The sequence below is a fragment of the Apaloderma vittatum genome, unplaced genomic scaffold (genome assembly GCF_000703405.1).
Source record: "Apaloderma vittatum isolate BGI_N311 unplaced genomic scaffold, ASM70340v1 scaffold8915, whole genome shotgun sequence".
NCBI lineage: Eukaryota > Metazoa > Chordata > Aves > Trogoniformes > Trogonidae > Apaloderma > Apaloderma vittatum.
Genome location: NW_009715447.1, coordinates 69,901 through 88,365, shown reverse-complemented (window position 1 = coordinate 88,365; position 18,465 = coordinate 69,901).

Sequence of the window (18,465 nt, the reverse complement as noted above, 5' to 3'; positions counted from 1 at the left end):
TGGCCTCAGCCCATTGACCCAGCCTGTCTGGGTCCCTCTGCAGTGCATGGAAGAGCTCACTGGAGAGGAAGGTGAGTGTAATGATCCCTGAAGTGAAGCGTGGGAATGAACAGAGATCACCAAAGGTCACAGGCAGTTCCATGACCGAGCTGAGGATGGCACCGGGGTCTGCTTCTCAATGGGTAGGACTGTAGTGTGTGACTGTCACCCTCACCAACTAGTGAGTGAGCTTCTCAGTCAGCTAAGAAGAGCCACGGGGACACTGAAGTTAGCCAGAACAGAGGTGGTGCCAGTTCCTATGTGCTACTTGGCCACCTAGCAAAGAAAGGCAGGAGGAGAAGCAGAATTAGCTTTATAATTTCAAGAGGTCTAATCTGAAGGCTAGCCTGAAGATAAAGTCTATGCCCAGTATCATTATGTGTAAGGTGACCACATTAAAATGACTCTATTCCAGTTCTGGGTTACTTTTACAGACAAAGTAAAATGTCAGTAAAACAGTCACACATCTCTTAGCAGGTACCGCATGCTCCCTGTCACAGGAACGCATTTGTGTTGCATGTAATGAATTTGAAACTGGTTTCAGACCTTTCTCTGAGCCAAATCACATAGATATGTCAGAAGAATCCTAACACTATTTTTTTACCAACAGTAGAAAGCTGAAATAGAAACAAAAGGTTGGCGAAACTAAAATGTCAAGTTTACTTTGTCTTAGAATGAGTAGGTGTATGGTTGTTTCAAAGTGAAGAAAAATGCTAGAAACCTGCATGCATCTAACATCTTAGAAAATCCTTATTAATACTTGTTATGGTATGGTAATACATAGCACAGACTTCAATTAGTAGTATTTTCCATGAGACAAAAGCAATAGCTTTCTACATTACTTTTCACCAGTTAGTGAAAGTACTTTTCTCAGTAGTGAAGACAGTAACATTTTTCTCTTACAAAAAGGAGAGGGGACTGAGAGATTCCTGTTGCTCTTTTTCATTTCTTATCAACACAACATAATTGCCTGAACCAAGTAAGTGGATACTTACCTAATTATAGCATTTCTTTTTTTACGTATATTAACTCCTCTGTATGTCTTTATAACATTTGGTTTGTCAGTTCAAGTTTATGCACAGCACATCTGGTTGTAACCGTAAAGTCGGTATATTAGCACCATCTAGCTTTCTGTTTGTTGCTATTGCACATTTTTTCCTACTTAAAAAAGGGTAGCAGAGCAATGACTTCGGCTTCTGCTTTGAATGTTTATGAATGTCAAGACTGGGAAGCATAAGGAAGGTCAGGTGGAAGAAACCGTTGAGTTTGTTTGAATTTTGCAAACTTTGCATAACATTACATAGTTTGGAATCCTTCTCTGGTAATATAGTCATATGGCCTCACTATAGCAACCCAAAAATTAAGGTATGTAGGCTACATCAGAGTTCCCTGAGTTTTCTCAGAGCCACTGCGTAGGGAGGAATACCTTGACAGGTTGGTTTGTCATCACTAAGATATTGACTAGGGAAAAAAAAAGGAAAGGGACACTAGAGTTGGTAAGGTAAATTTTTGTCTGTGAATACTGCATTTGGAGGAAGTATAGATTATCTACTAAATTAAAAGAAATGCCTCATCACCAGATAACAAAGCTTTGGAAAGATGAATTACCGGAGCAAGAGGTGAGCTTCAGTCATGTCATCTTTGTTTTCTGCCTACTTCACAGTTTCTCAAATCTAAATTCAGGTCAGAGATAAGCTATCCATAACTGCCTAAGTGATTTTTCTAAGTCTCTTTTTATTCTAAATGAATCTTAGGCTGCTCTGATAGAAAAAAAAACAAACAATTTTGCTCCTGGTAACCATGTACTTAGGAGAAATATCTTGACTTCTACTGGTATTTCTTTGTTTTCTTACTAGTTATAAATATTTTATCTTGACACATAGAATAGTGTCTGCGTCCATATCCTTACAAAGACAAAGGAAATTAGATTGATACTATATAGAGTACGTATTATATAGATATAAATGTTTGCACTGGTGGTAGTTTAGGATTTGTGATGTCCTCTGACAAATATAGCTTGTTACATTTTGCAGCAGACATGCTAGGTTTGTATTTTTAACATCTGCGGTTTTGCTCAAAACGTTATCCTAAGAATAGTAGAATTATAAGAAATGTGAGTGAAGGATGTAACTGTTCTTTATTATTTCTCATTCGTCCCTAATTCATCTCAAATATATTTAAGAGGTAAATCTTTCTAAAAATACCTGATATAAATTGTCCACTGCCATTTGCAACATCAAGTCTTTCAGTATTTGAGATGACCTATAATTCATACAGAAGTTACTAAAGTTGCTAAACTACCTTTGTGCTGTTGATGAAAAAAAGAATCCTCTGCCACTTATTCCTCATGTGTGGGTAAAGGACCTCTGCCATGAAGGAGAGCCTCAGTCTTCACCATAGTTTTGATTCACTAAGACGTAACCAAAAATGGTCCTATTTCCTGAGGCTGTCTCAGGTGTTACCTTCTGAAAACTTGTTATAACATGTTGAAACACTGTGAGATGCCACAGTCTGCTGTGAGAGGATCCCATCATGGGAATCCAGCTTGTAGTCAAGTTACATGGGTCTAAGTTAAACCTAGTCATTCCCTCTAGTTATGATTTTGTAGTGTACTCAGCTTTTATTGCCTCTCCTGTTACTGGCAAATGGGACAATGCTTGCTGAGGGTAGCTGGCCTCAAAATTAGTGCCCAGGTTGTCCCTGAGAACCTCATTCTCATTTAACCATGCAGATGTACTCTTTTCCAAAGAGTTCCTCATGAGCTAATGGGGATGTCAGTAACAGGGAAGATGAACAAAAGCAGATATATCTAAAGAGAATTCTCTGGTAAAGAAACTTTGTGAAGCAAAACTGAGTTGGAGGTTTCTTTTTAATCTAACAAAGTATTTCAGATATGACTGAGGAGGTCATGGAACTTGGCAGCAGAGAGAGAGAGGGAGAGAAAATACTTGCCCAGCTCTCCACCTTGACCAAAACCTGGCAATATGATGCCAGCACCTGCACTGCAGAACTCTTGGGGTCACAAACATGATCACAACACTTCTGAACTAGTATTGGCTCATGCTAAGTCTCAAGGCAGGGACAACATCTCCTTGTATTTACTTGCCATATACATTAGACCTCTGAGACACTGGGAGAAAAATTTCGTCGTAGTCTTCAACAGAAAGGCATGAAGAGGTATCAGAGTTTCACTGAATTTTCACTGCCTTTGAAGAGAGAAGAGGTGTGAACTGCAAAGCTTTGTTTTCCATTTCATATTCAACCTAAGACCTAGCAGGGCTATCCGAAATGTTAGGACTGACGAAGGCAAGTGCAGTCGCTCTAAGTGGTTCTGCAGTGCCAAAGCAACCCGTGTTAATGCCAGTGCTTTACGCAACACCACTTACAGATCTTTTATGTAGCTGATGAGATAGGCTTTGACTGAATTTCACACACAGTTGACTGTTGAAGAAAAAAGTGGTTTCAGTCAAAGATGTAAGCAGCAAAAGCAGTATACAGTGAAGTATTTGCCATTATGCTAGTTTAAGATATACTAAACACTAATATTGCGTTGTGCTAAATGAATGCTAGCATTTTGTCATGGATAAATTTGCTAATGTGTTAACTGTTTTTATTTAAATAATTTTAACATTATGCACTTTTGCAAAATCAATTGACCATAATCGGTTACTTTTTAAAAATGAAAATTGAAGTTCATGAAAAATGGCACATTAAGATTACATTAATGATTGATTGGATAATGATGATGGATTAATACAAAATTACTATGGAAGGAAGAACCAAAAGTGTTTATCCTGCTGCTAGATCCTTAGAGAACAGATTTTAGCTATGAGCCTGATTTTCAGTGCTTCCTACAGTAATTGCTTCTGAGGAGGCATGGGGAATCTTGAAGACCTTAATGATATGCCACTGTCACTTTAATTGCTAAGAGAAGCCAAGAGAAATCCTAATTACCAAGAGAAGCATTACTAATTAAGGTGTCATTCTTCATTCATTTTGTAGTAATTAATCTGAAATATTTGTAAAAGCTGAGATATAAATTTAGATCCAAACTCGTTTAGCCTAACCACAACAGACATTATGTGAAAAAGATCTATGGGTTAAGCAAGGTTAATAGTCAGAAACCATAAAATATAAATTTTTTTAAGAAAAATTTTCTTTGGTTTTGCTCATACGTTTTTAAAACATGAAGTAAAAGAATTGAAAATAGATTTGAGAATCTATTCTCATGATTACGTAATTTATATTTAAGTCGTGATTCTACTTTCATTAAAAAATTTCTAAAACTGTTTAAATATGGTGTTCCTTTTTCTTGTGTTTCACTGAGAAGGTACATGCTACTGAAGGTGTTGAGATGGATTTTCTCAGTTCTGTGATGATGCAAGTTAAACTGCGTATGTATTGTCTTTAGAACGTAACTTTAACAACACTTGTTTGATATCTTCCTGCCTTCACTACAGTTGAGTATTCATAATTGATTACGCATGGAGAATCCGTAATTCGTACTGTGTGGGTGTCGAATCCTTTCCTTCATCTTTGCTAAAAATCTATATTCAACATCACAGAATAATCAATTGGACTGAGCTGGTCCGGCTGGCACCAGTCCATTGATTCCATACTAATTTTTGTACCTTGTTTTCCCCTCAGCATTCTTTAATGTAGTTATGTCGCAGTTGCACTGAATCCTAAATTCTTATTCATGTATATATTATTCTTATATATTTATTTCTTTACTCATTTTGTGTTTTAATTTCTAACTTCCTTTACCATCTCAGTTCCTTATGAAAGCTGTCGGGAAACTTCCCTTACTTAGATAAGTAATGAAGAAGTTACTGACTCTGATTTTAATAACGTTATTGTCATACATAGTCACCTAAGCAATATTCTTACTTTCTCAGACTGCAGGACCAAACATCATTAAACTAATTGGGTTTTAGATTTTGTTTACATTGCTTTATTGTACTACAAGTCAGCACAGCACACATCTCATGCAAGTGGAAGATGCCGTTTATTAGCCTTTCTTGTCAGATGATCTGTTTCTTGGTACCATATACTAATCTGTGACGTAGAATTTAAAAAAGAGTTATTTCTGCCTGACATACGTTGACATTGCATATGTTCTGGCATGGCCTGGCATTATTTCTATACAGAGAGTGCCAATACTGTTAACTGCAAGGATGGGGGCATGCCACCTGCTTGTTGTGTCCTTCTGTCACTTGTGCTGTCCATCTGTCACTTGTAGAAAACTAAGGTTCACCTAATTTTGTCTTTTGGAATATAAACCCTTACAAAATCTAAGGCACTTAAAACAGCAACATTAATTTTTAATACTAATAGTATGTAACAGATCTAACACTCTCTATGTGCCAGAATGTTGGCTCAGGTAGATACTGTTGGGTCAATTGTGCTGTACTATGTCTTAGGGTGGTTTTCAATTCATGATATTCTACTCTGTATGAGCAAAAATAATTTTAACACAATGCTGGATGTAAAAGCAGAGGTAACTTTTTATAAATTCAATTTAGTGTTTGGGTTTTCTCCTCTCCACAGTAGTATAATTTCAATCATTACAATATTGCCATTAATTTTGACATAGAGTCTTTGTAGCCCTGTGCTGTCATTCTGCCCAAATATATGATAATACATATATTCAGCGCAGCCAGCTCCCTCTAAATAGCCCACATCCTGTTAAATATCAACCCAATTGTGTTGGCAGTTCCATACTGTACCATTTTGTCAGGGTCTTCAGATACATCTCACACCCCCGAATTAAGCTATGTGACAGCATCACCTTGGTAGGCTGGTGGTTTCTTCAATGTCATCAGTGTGACAGCAATTTCATACAGAGTTCTGCACGATTAGCTCACTCTGTCTTTTTATTGAAATAAAAACTGTAATGAAGAGTTCACCCTGCACTACAAATGAGTCTTTTTAGCATGCTTACTGTCACAAATCTGTTTTAATTTAATCCCATCCTAAATTAATTTTGTGTCTGTTCAACTATGTAATATTGCTTTGTCTTTTTGTAATGTGTGAAAGTTGTTTTTTCACTTCATACATAAATGATAAAAGACATCAGGTAGGTGAAAAATGCATATATGTTAGGTATGTCAAATCCTTGATTTGTCTTTGCAGCAAGAGACTGAAAAGACCTGTTTGATTATCTTTCATGCTGCTTTTTATGGAGTAAACTGGGGACAAATTGGCAGAGGAGGTGTTGTGGTAGGTGTAGGATTGAATTCCACTGCTTAGTCTCCATCGAGGTCAGACCAAATTCCCTTGCTTTACCAGATGGAGAGCTCCGCTGATGATGTTAGAAGATTGCCAACCCAAAACTGCCATCTGCTTTTCTTCAAAGTTTGTTCCTTTTTGGTTCTGGTGAGAGAACAGCTTCCTGAATACAAAACTAGTAACCCTTGTTCGGTAAATCAGTGACTTAGACATTAGTATTTTTACCATGTATACCTGCATTTCTGATTTTGACCACTGATGCTTTAAGCTTATTTAAATTCTAAACCCATTTTAAGTTCAAAGTTTTAAGTAGACTGCACCATGCCGTTGACCAAGTAGAAGAAAGTAAAACTCAGTTCATAGCAGGGCTGGCATGGAGAAATCTTATCTGAGGATGTGCTCCCCTCACAACTGAACTCCTGACAGCTCTTTTCTGAAACTGTATTTACAGCTCTCTAGCTCTTTTTCATCTGGCTACAAGTCTTAGCTTTGAAGGTTGAGATCCAAAGCAAGAGTCTGAACATGTAGATGGCAGAATGATTCCTTGTAGGTTAGGGGGCCAAGGCTGGAAGCAATGCCACCTTACGTGGGCATGAGACATTATGTTAACAATCTTTCAGTCAAGCTGTTTAGAAACATTTTGAGTTACAAATGCATTGGCACAAAATGGGAGTTCTTGTGCAAGCAGCACAACCGGGTCTGGTATTAAATAGGAAAAATATTGTCAGTAGCTGAGAACATGTGCTAGACTAAGATCTCCAAAAATGTTACAATTGCTTTTTTCATTCACTATTTACGCAAAAAAAAAGTCCACAAACTACCAAACATCAGAGAAGCAGAAACAACAATTTCTGTAAATGCAGCTTAACCATTATTCTGTATATTGAGAAGCAAAGGATCCATTTTCAAACAGAAGATAACTCTGGTACCTAGATTAGCCTTGTATGATTAATTTCGCTTAATAAAGAAGTCATATGTCATGTAAAATTTTATTGCCATTATAGAATGTGAGCGTTCAATTTAATCGCAAATGCTGCATTCATTTTTAATTGAGCTGTATGTATTCTGCTTAATGGAAGGCTTAGGTTTTTTCCTTGCACACTCAATAAATTTTAATTGAACACCTGATTCCTGCCACTAACACATTAACATCTGGACACTATCTATCTTTTATGCATGTAGATACACTGATTAAAACTGAGCAGAAAAGTGGATAATAGGAAAACAAAAAGACAACATTATGGAACACTTTCAGCCATATTTTTTATTATATATTGAGAAGCCTTTAATTATCTGATTTCATTTAATTAGCCCCACTACTTAGGTCAATCGTTTTTTATTGATGTGGCATGTTAGCAACTTCGCTAATTGGCACAAAATAGCATGTGACTATACTTAATGTCTTGTCCAAACTAATTTCCTGTGGGTTTTTTTCTTTCCTGAGACTTTTTATTTCACAGTCTTTTTCAGTAATATATAAAATATTTTGGCAGGGTGTGACTTGATTTAAAATTTAGCATTTCACTTTTCTTTTTATTTCTGAGTTAAAAACAAAAAAATATTCTAATGAAGAAGTGTTTACTTTCTAACATTGTACTTTAAAATCAGAAAGTATCGCTCTACCGTTTGTAGCTTTTAGAAATTTTAGTCTTTCTTCAGGAACAAAAATGTATTTTTAAACATTCTTTATCGTTAAGATTTTAAGCATGATTTGTCAGCATTTGCAAATTTGTTCTAGAAGAAAAGCAATGGTATTTTGTCACTCCAGCTATTGTACTTTAGTGGGTTTGGTATCTGTGCCATACTCCTCTATTCTAAACCAGTGATGTAACGCATATGACAACCCTAGCAGAGTATAAATGAGTTCAAATTATATGAATGTTTTAATGCATAATATTAATTTCCAGTTAAATAGTAACAGAGCTTATTAGAACAGAGACTTTATGGAAGTGTAATTGATCAAAAAAGATTTTTTTTCTGCATAAGATTTTTTTTTAATAATTTATTATACCTTTCCTTAGTTTTAGATTCTTCTATTCCAAACGATTTTTTATTATTTTTTAATGTGTTTTTGACTCCATAATTCATCAAGAGATATTTGCTATCTCTATACCAGGAAAAAAAATACTACAGTTTCGCCAGTTGGCACTTCCCCCATTGACCAAATACTGATACTTTTGCAAATTATTTTCATGCTTTTTGAGTTGTTGGATAATCTTTATAATATATGTGTTCAACTGTGTTGGCACTTCTGCAGATGAAGTAACTCATCATTATGCAATGAATGTTTCCCCTCTAATTTGAGAATAAATGTATTATTAATATGTATGACTGTGCTCCCGTATACACATTTGCAGAATAATAAAACATTCTACGTATTTAAAATATTCATTTTAAAACTATTTCAAATATAAATTTCATGGTTCTTGCCCTGAAGTTTAATTTAACCACTTTTTGTGGTTCTTCTACTCAGTCTCAAAGAAGTAGCAGGGATCAATTTGAGCAAGGTATTTGTAATCTGGGCATTATACATATCCTGACATCCACAGGAGGGCAGCATGGTTAAATTAAGGGAGAAGATGGAAATATGGTTATAATGCAGCTAAATGAATCTCACTTCAGATTGTTTATATTGTTTTGTGCAATTGAGAAGATTTTTGGGGTTTGAATGTTGGTTTTATAATTGAGAAGAGTGCATATTTTCCTAGCCAATGCGTACAAAGCAATTACATGTTAATTCTAGAAGTTTCCAAGTGTAACTTCTTAGTAGCTATCAACCTGAAGTTTTTCCTTTATATAGGGTCTTAAAATATTTAATGTGGGAGTTATTAAGGCCTAGTTGGAAATTTAGCTCAGCAAATTCCAATCAAATCTGTTATAGTGTTTTGGAAAATCAGATATTTGAAAAGTGGAGATGGCTATTCTAGCAGGCTTACGGGACACTCGAACAACTCTGATCTCTACCTCTTGACTGGCATAGAGCGGGAAATTAATCCTATTCTGTATGCATGTCTAAATATGTATATATGCACACACACACACATAAAGATCTGTTTGAGGAAAGAGATTGAGAAATCTCAATCTCAGATTTGAACAATAATCAGTGAGTCGTAAAGATTAATTATAAATTGTGTTCCCCTTAAGTTGATTACCAAAACACTCATAGAAGGTATTTTACCCTTTGCATTATATGCAAATAAATGCTGTTTCTAACAAAATATTTCTAAAATCTCACATGAGGAGAAACCACTCAAAACTCCTCTCATATCCAAATTGTCAATGTTACAACTTACATATTCTCTTAGATTTTATGAATTATTTTTTTTAATTTAACAGTATTTTTATGGTTGAATATCACTTCAGTATTGCTATTTTGGGGAGACAGTTGCTTGTTGGAGCAATCCTGTGCAGCAGGATGAATAGGCTGACCCCAGTAGATGGCTCTGATGCTCCCTCACAGGTGGTAAATTTTGTGTTCCTGAAGTCCTGCTTCTACAGTTCCAAAACCAGATCAGCTCCAGTTTAATAACTCTAGTGCAGGGACAGTGCTTTTGAATGTTATTTTCTAGGTATTTGTTATGGTAGAGAACCTTTGACAAAGAACAAATCCGTGGTGTTGTTATAGACTTGTATTTTGCTTTTACTTTTTTTTTTGTCTAACCACCACCCAAAACAAAACCATTTTCAAGGTATTAACATTTCCATTTCCAATCAATTCCATGAAGCGATGCTAGAGCAAATGTCTCAAATAGGATAAGCATTTCTATTGCAGGGGTATATTTCTCTTGTTTCCTAGAATAACTCCTGCAGAATTCAGTTTTAGATTGTTTGCATTTGTGTGGCATTTCCAAGGATAAAAATCCAATCACATTAACGGTTCTAATGCAAATTATGGTAGACTGGATGCTATATTTTCCAATGTCACAAGACAATCACTAAATAGTATTAGTAGGTGGGGAGTTCAGAGCAAGCCAAAAGAGCTGCTTCTAGGCACAGGTTGGTTGAGATGTGGAACCATGCTACTATCTGCAGGCTTTGGAAGGTTGTGAGAAAACCGTCATGGAAATTCATTGAAACAAAAACCTATGAACAAAGAGTAAATACAGAGAAATCATTTCTAGCTATTTCTTCTATGGAGGACCTTATAACTGCCTTCCAATACCTGAAGAGAAGCTACAGGAAGGCTGGGGAGGGACTTTTTACAAGAATGTCCACCGAAAGGACAAGGGGAAAAGGAGAATAGATTTAGACTGGATCTTAGGAAGAAATTCTTCAGTATGAGGATGGCAAGACTGGAATAAATTGCCCAGAGACTGTGGCTGGCCCCTCCCTAGGGATGTTCAAGGCCAGGTTGGACAGAGCCTTGAGTAACTTGGTCTAGTTGAGAGGCATCCCTGCCCATGACAGGAAGGTTGGATTAGATGATCTTTAAGGTCCCTTCCAGCCTAGGCCATTCTGAGATTCTATGATAAAGAAACTCCTAAAGCCAGTAATAGCATGAGTATATGAGAAAATTGTGGTGGTGTTAACTGCATACTTCCATCCAGTTGCTCCTTCACTCTGCATCCTGTTGGGAACAAGATGCAGGCCTGAATGTGTTCTCAGGTCTCCACTTTGTCACTCTTTCATAAAGAAAGTTTCCTCAGAAAAGCCATAGTGACATGAATTCAGAAGTCTTTGTTTCTTTGGCATCTTTAAAATTCTACATGTATTCCATACAGGAAAGTTTGTTAAATAGTAATTTCAAAAGAACTGGTAGACTGGGTCATCCTCTGTAAGCTTTCTTCCTTGTTCTTACTCCTGTACTGTCATCAGTAGGAGGGCAGCAGTATAGAAGTACTTTTTTGACACTAACTTTTGATGAAAGGAATCATCTACAGTTTTTGTTTTGCACTGGTAGGTTTTCCAAGGTGGAATGTCTCTACCAGAATGTTGGATTAGCTTTATTGTCTTGGACCAAGTGTTCATTAAACTGGTATCATGTCTTCCACTGTGGCCAGCAGCAGATGACTGGGAAAGTTTGTAAGAGTTCACAGAAACAAGCCATAGCGGTTGCATTCCTGTGTGAGAATGGAAATTAATGCCTGGCACTGATCCCACATTCCGTAGAAGCGCTTGAGATACAGTGGAGACAGCCTGCCACCGCTGATACAGACACTATCATCTGCTTTTCTGCTGTTCTGTGTTGGATGGAAAGAGAAGGGGTATTCATTGCTTCCAATGTTTATGTGAAATCTGTTAGATTAAAAGGGAGTTTTCCAAGGTGTGAGAGCAATCAAAATTTTAATCCAGAAGAAATCACTTAGTTCTCAGTAAAATCTTTATTTCTGCAGCATGGGGAGAGGCTGCTGTTTCAAAGATTGTATATGAATTCCAAGAGGGTAACTGCATTTTCTCTACTGTTGCTTAAATTGCACTCTCACACTTTTCATTCTGGACTGCTCTGTAGTAGAACAACTAAAAAGAATTTTTTTCTACTAAATGTGCCAAGCATTTTGAAATCCTTACAGTCAGCAGTGTGCCAATCATTTTGAAATCTTTACAGTCAGCATAGTCTCTATTCATTATCAGCATCCAGAGAAGCTTTACCTCATAGCACTGACTGAAAAGAGCAAACTAATATGTATCATTCTGAATTGTACTTTAGAATGGATGCTTTTGTCTGACTACAAACATTTGCCGTGAATGTCACATTATCTACTTTTCATGATGTCTGGGTATGCAAGGCCTCCTGCATTTCGTTTGTGCCTAAGTGCCTGCAATGCCTAAGCTTGGCACTGTAGGGATCTGGTAGAGCCACTGGAGACAGAAGGACACTTCCAAAGGGTAATTTGCAAAGCTGTGAAAATGAAATATACCTCGAGCAGTTTACACTGGATCAATACAAAGTACAAGGGAAACATGGTGACTGAAAGCAGTGTAGTAGAGGTGCAAACATACTTGTTTAAATTTAATTCCCTTTGAAACATTTTCTTTTGTATTTTTTTAAATTCATGAACTATTTGCATGTTTTGGCACATGGGGTGAAAAGGCTGAACAGCTTTACAGGCTTCTGAAGCACATTTCCCAGTGTCTGGAAGATAAGGGCTGATGTGAGGCTTTCCTGACTGCTTCTTCTGCTGCACTAAGACCTCAGGTTCTGAACAGTTCTTGCTTTCCTCAGCTTTGGTTTCTCTCCCACAAAAGCTAATGTAATAATACTAATACCCCTTACTGGACATGTGAGCAGTAATTACCTGAAGTTTTTAAAGCATTACTCAAGTGTCAAGCAATGTTCCTATTAAGAAAATAATGATAAGTAGATTAGGACTTGTTAAATTGATTTGCTTTAAAATTTCAGCAATATTTTAAAATACTGTTTTTAACTTAAATATTTTTAAAAAATTTTTTAAAACTCCAGAGTTTTAAAGCATCATAAGATTTGGAGTAAACATCATCTGTGTGCACAGATTGAAGAAAAGTGCTAGATTAATTCATTATCATAATTTCTGTGCTTCATTTCAAATCACAAATAGGGATACGAGGTATAACATAGTTCCTCATGATTTTGCGGGAACAGATGTACCATTCATACTAATTCACAAGGACTTTAAAATACCTACAGATGATGATGACAAAAAATGTTATGCAGATACTTAGAACTGACAATCTTTAGGATGGAAATGTATGCATCTCGTTCTGCTTATGTTTTATTACCAAAAAAAAATGGGAAATTAGCTCTTTTGAGGTCTGTATTCTTTACAAAATTCAGAAGTAGCTTTCTAGGCAGTGAAAAGAAATATATAACGAGCCAGAGATAACCAAAGCCAAGTATCATTCTTGAGAGTTTACTGCTTTTACTAGACTCTGCCACTCATGCCAGAAGTGGGCTATTTTCAACGCCGAGACTCCAGAATGGGAGTTCCTTCAGTTGGCAGCTCAGCTCATTGATTCGTTTTATACCAGCGTGACACCGAGCAAGGTGTTTTGACTGATTCCATCAGTGGCTGTTTACGACCTAGAAACAAAAGTAGATTTTTTTTTTTTTGTATTAACAGGTCCTCCACCATTTAAGCTTTCTGCATCACGAATATCCCTACCTGGCTGGAAGAAAAGATTGCCAGTTTTTCTATTTAATTGTGCTGTTGTGTGCTTTCAGTGACATGGAGCGCTCTCTGGGCTGGCTGTCCCAATGCTTCCAGGTGCTCAAAATGCTTCTGAGTTGATTAAAGGTCTGGCAATGTAAAGAATTGTTTCCATAGCCAAACTGGATGCTCAAGGGTGAGCAGTGCAAATAAAACTTTTACTACATTAACGTTGGCATTTAACTTCAGATTTTTGCTTTTAAAACCAATCTCTTAATTGTTGCTGCTCACTGTGCTTTGTTTCATATGACAGAACAGTTTGTGTTCACGGACTCTTACCCCTTTAGATGAAATTAAACCAAGAGATTAATTTCAGGGCACATCCTGCTGCAGTCACTGGTAGCTCTTTGGTCCATTAGTTCAGACTAGAGCCAGTAGTAAACTGCATCAAAAAGCACAGAGAGTGGATGTCTGCACCTCAGCACCAGCTGTTTCAGAGTTGTGCTGCATTACCTGTTTACATAGCAATTAGATTACATTAGAATCAAAGCACTTTCTACATTTATGTTGCACCTGACAGATTTTCGTCTTTTGTTGCCTGGAATTCTCTCAAGGCTAAATGATGTTTTTTTGTCTTGACAAACTTTCCCACTTTACATACCAAATAGGTTTCATGATAAGACATAAATGGGATTATTAATTCTCAAGTTACTATTGCAGTTACTTTACAGGTTCCTTAAGTACTGGCATGCATATTCACAAATGTTGAAGCGCTCTGGAGTGCACTAAGATATCACTCTTAAAGAATCTAGGGATATCTGGTCTTCCAGCACACCAATATCCATTTATACTGTAAATGAAAAGTTGTTTAGCAGGGAAAAAAAGACCCATATATTTTCCTTATGAGTGTCTTGCTCATTGGAATAAATGAAACTGTTTTCTGTGGCTGTGATGTTTGTATTACTTGACATTCTTCAACATTTCTTTATCCTTAGCATGCATAATTATAGTAGAAGTTTAGGCTGATTTCTTTCATTCCATCTGTTGATGGCTTATTTAGTTCTCTTTCTCAAGAGCACAGAAAGTACTAAAATGAATCCGAGAATGTTTACAGCTAGGTTTCTTCTGACCCAGGTCATACTGTTGTCTTGAATCCGTTTTCTCTCTCGTCCTCAACGGAAGACAAAAAAAAATGGCTTAATCTCGCGGGGTTAAATAAAAGAAGGAATGCGGTGAGAGGAAGATTCCTTTTATGCAAGCGTGCAGGGATGACTGAAAGTGCCTGTGGGCATTTGGTCCCCATTGGCTCTCGAAGGGAATGCAATGATGCCCACAGATAGCCTGTATTGTTGTCAGTTAAATGGGATCATGAGTGTCTGAAAGGTGTTTGAGAATGAACTGAAAATCATTTTCACAAGTGGATGATTACTTCTGCCACATGTTAACCGAACTCTATCAGAGTGGCCCAGATTTTTGAGACTGCATTAATTGCTCTTTCAACCTTGACTGAGGTTTCTCTTTAAGAAAGGCCTTTGCTGGACTAAACTGCTACATGTATTGATTTTTCTCTATATATTTTTTTCATTGTTTGTGATAAATGAAGCCTTTTACAAGTAGAGAATTTATCATTCAAGATGTAGATAGATTGCCTCATTCCTTAGAATAAAAAGGCCAGTCTAAAAATGATCTCTGTAGAAGTAGTAAGTCCTTTCTCATTTTTCCAGCAGTGAATAGCTCCAGTATTCCACACTCAATTATGTTTTTCAGCTATTCATTAGTGCTGGGTTTTTTTCATCAAAAAGTAGAAAACTGCACTCTCGCAGCATGGATTTAAAGCAAATAAGCTACCATCTTCTTTCCTGTGTGTGCCATCACATAATTGAAAACTGAACTATAATATTTAGCAATATGGTTTTAGGCCTTTGTAACGCAAGGAAATGGACTTTGAAAATATTCAGCCTTTAGATATTTAAAATATAGTGATGCTCAGACTTCTTAGAGAAACTGGTTGTTCGGTTTGTTTGTTCAGTTCCCAGAGAAGAAAATGATGCTGAGACAAGATGATATATAAAGCATTTTTATCCAAGTGTTTCTGTGTGTTGTAGTGGAAATGTAGTTTCTTGTATTTTTGTTTTTCAGGTAAATGAACTTTAAATACTGTTTGATTTTCTGCCATATTATAAGCATTGTGAGGTACAATCAAGTACATCTGTGACTTCATACAAATATGATTTTTACTTTTTAATCCGGGTGTGAATGAAGAGAAAGAAAGCATTGTTAAATAATACTGAAGAAAGAACAACCCCGTAGAACTGTTTTTAGGAGAAAAAGTCTCAGGAAAGTGGTTGCATGATTTATATATATGGTTGCATTTTCATATTACTACAAAATGGTGTTAGAAAATTTTTACATTGAAATAGCACTTGGTGACTCAATATGTTTGATCGAGGTCTTATTTTCTATGTGCTATATAAAAGCAGGTCTATTAGTCTTAAGTTACTGGAAAGTATGTGAGTAAAATTCAGAGACTGAAAAAGGCAACCAAGCATATGTATACTAGCTATAAAGACTAACTACACTAACTATAAAGACACTTTCTAATGTGCACATGTACAGATGTAGATGTTATGTACACATTATATTAATACATTTTTACTGAATAAAAGTCTGCCATCTATATCTTTTACTGTGTGCATCAGAAAACCCATCTTTCCTAACTTCTTGTCAGTTTACTAATTAAACAGTCTCACAACATGGTCTTACAGAGAAGTCAAAAAAAAATCTAGTAATGCTAGTAATAAGCAATTACTATTTCAGTGCTCAGATACAGGGGAACTATTTCAGCATCTGCCTTCTCAATCTGTTGCTGAAATGTAATTCAAGAATTATTTTAGATCACCCCAATTCTGGAACCCAAATTAGAGTTAGAAAAATTGTGGCAAATACTGTAGTTTATTTTTAAGAAATATGGCATAAGCTACTTCTGAATATCAGTTTCTTCTTTGTATGGCACAGCATATTCTTCCTAAAGAAAGGCACAGTGTTTGAAGGAATGGCTGTTGTGTGTTTCTTGTTGCTGCTGAGGATGCTTAAAATAATTAACTCTATGGATCTCACGCCCATTTTTTTGAAAGGAGAGCATGAGTGGGGCTTGTAGGTGAATGCAAATATGCATATGAGTAGAGATACAGGCTGCAGCTCTGTGAGCAGGTGACTGAGAGTCTGCTCTAGTTTGTGATACTGACGTTTACCCAAGACCTGTGGAAAATTACGCAGTTGCCCAACTTAAAACATTCTTCAGCTTAGCTCTAGGACTTGATTAATTTCTGAATCCCTTCAGAGAGGATTCTAGGGTGTTTGGTTCCTTCTGGGTATAAAAGTTAGACTCCTCCTGACAAAGACTTAGTCTGCTCATCTTTCAGGAGCCTGCACACTTAAGATGAGCACTGGATATATCCCTGGTAAATGGCTGAAATTTTCTACAGTAGGAAAAACCTGTCACCATTAGAGATAGCACTAGGAGAGGCATTAATAAAGTAAGATTAGAACTGTGTGTTTACAGTGATTGGTAAAACCAAGTAAGATAAGGCACTTCTATATTAAATCCCAGCTTCTTGTCATGAATGCTGTTTTCATTGTTACCTAATCTTATCTAAGACCAGTGGATTTTAAAGTTAGGTAGTTAATGTTCCACTCTTTTGTTTCCCAAGGAACCTCTTATTTAACACCTTAGCTAGAGGTAATTTATAGGAGGCATAAAAAGGGCACATTGCTATTTTCTTTCTTTGTATGCTCTCTTATTTTATAGTTTTGAATTTACTGTAACTTGTGATAGGTTTGCCTATACTGAAGGAACATATGTGGTATACCTTACAGGAAAGGTGATTTTAAAAGAAATGGACTTTTTCTCTAATGGCAAATGTTGTTCTAAAATCTCTTCTTTTAAAAGTACCTTTCTAAACCAGGCTCAGTTAACAATAAAAACAAAGAATAAATTAAATGTGGTGGTTTTAAGGTTGAGTTACTTGTTTTCTACTCTCTTCCCATTAGAATGTAAAGCCACTGCAGCTTATGGTATCAGGATTATTTGCCTCTGATGATACCGAGATTACTCTCAAACAAGAAGAATCCTCTGTTAGTCCATGGCTGCTTTACAGACATGCCAAGCGGGTGGGAACATGGTCAGGACATGTTTATACTGCAGCATTTGAGGACTGTGTCCATGGGGACATTGTCCTTCATCATCATAAAAACCTACAGAACGCTCTGAGACTGTGGAGGCAGAACAGAGCAGGTTTAGAACTGAGAGAGTCCAAAGGCCATCTGTGGATGCTTTTATGATTCTTCCCCCACCTGGGTCATTAGTCTTCAAGGCTGAGTGAAATTCACCCATCATTCCCCCTCTACCCTATGGCAATAGTGAAGAGATTAATGAGGCACTAGCAATGCGATATGTTTTGGAGAAAGTAAATGCTCTGATGTAGGGGAACATGCCTGGCTCTTTTGAAAGATATGAAAAGCAAACCAGTTCATATTTTGTGAGGAATATACAGTTATCACTTTATGAGGTAAATGCTTCCTTAGTTGCAAAACATTGTAAAATTTCAAATAATCCCTACTAGACACTTCTTCTGGTAACCTTTCTGACATAACTCTTACTCTTCTCCTTTCTTCTCACTGAATTTGAAATAATCACAGAAGGAGAGGGGCAGGATCTGGACTATTCAAAGAAAGCCAGACCAGCTGGTAATTGTGTACACAAAGCCAATTGTCCTCTCTCATTCAAACAAGTGAGGCAGAGCTTCAACACAGGTGTAGCGGGAGTTGAAGACGGACAAGACATCAATGTCGTAGTAATGAGGGAGCTGCTACGCAATCTGGCAAACCACTTCAGCTAATGAGCATTGCACTAAACATTCACATTGCACAAAAAAATTGTCCTTTGTGATGCCAAAAGTGGGAAAGAATCTACCTGACAACAAGTGGAAAAGTTTTGCCTGTACTTTACTTACCTGTTTCATGTGAGATGTTGGTTCATTGCTCTGCTTTTCAACTGAGGTAAAAACCACGAGTTAACGGAGCTCCAGATGTGATCAGAAAGTAGAAGGCAGCAGACCCTATCCTCTTACCG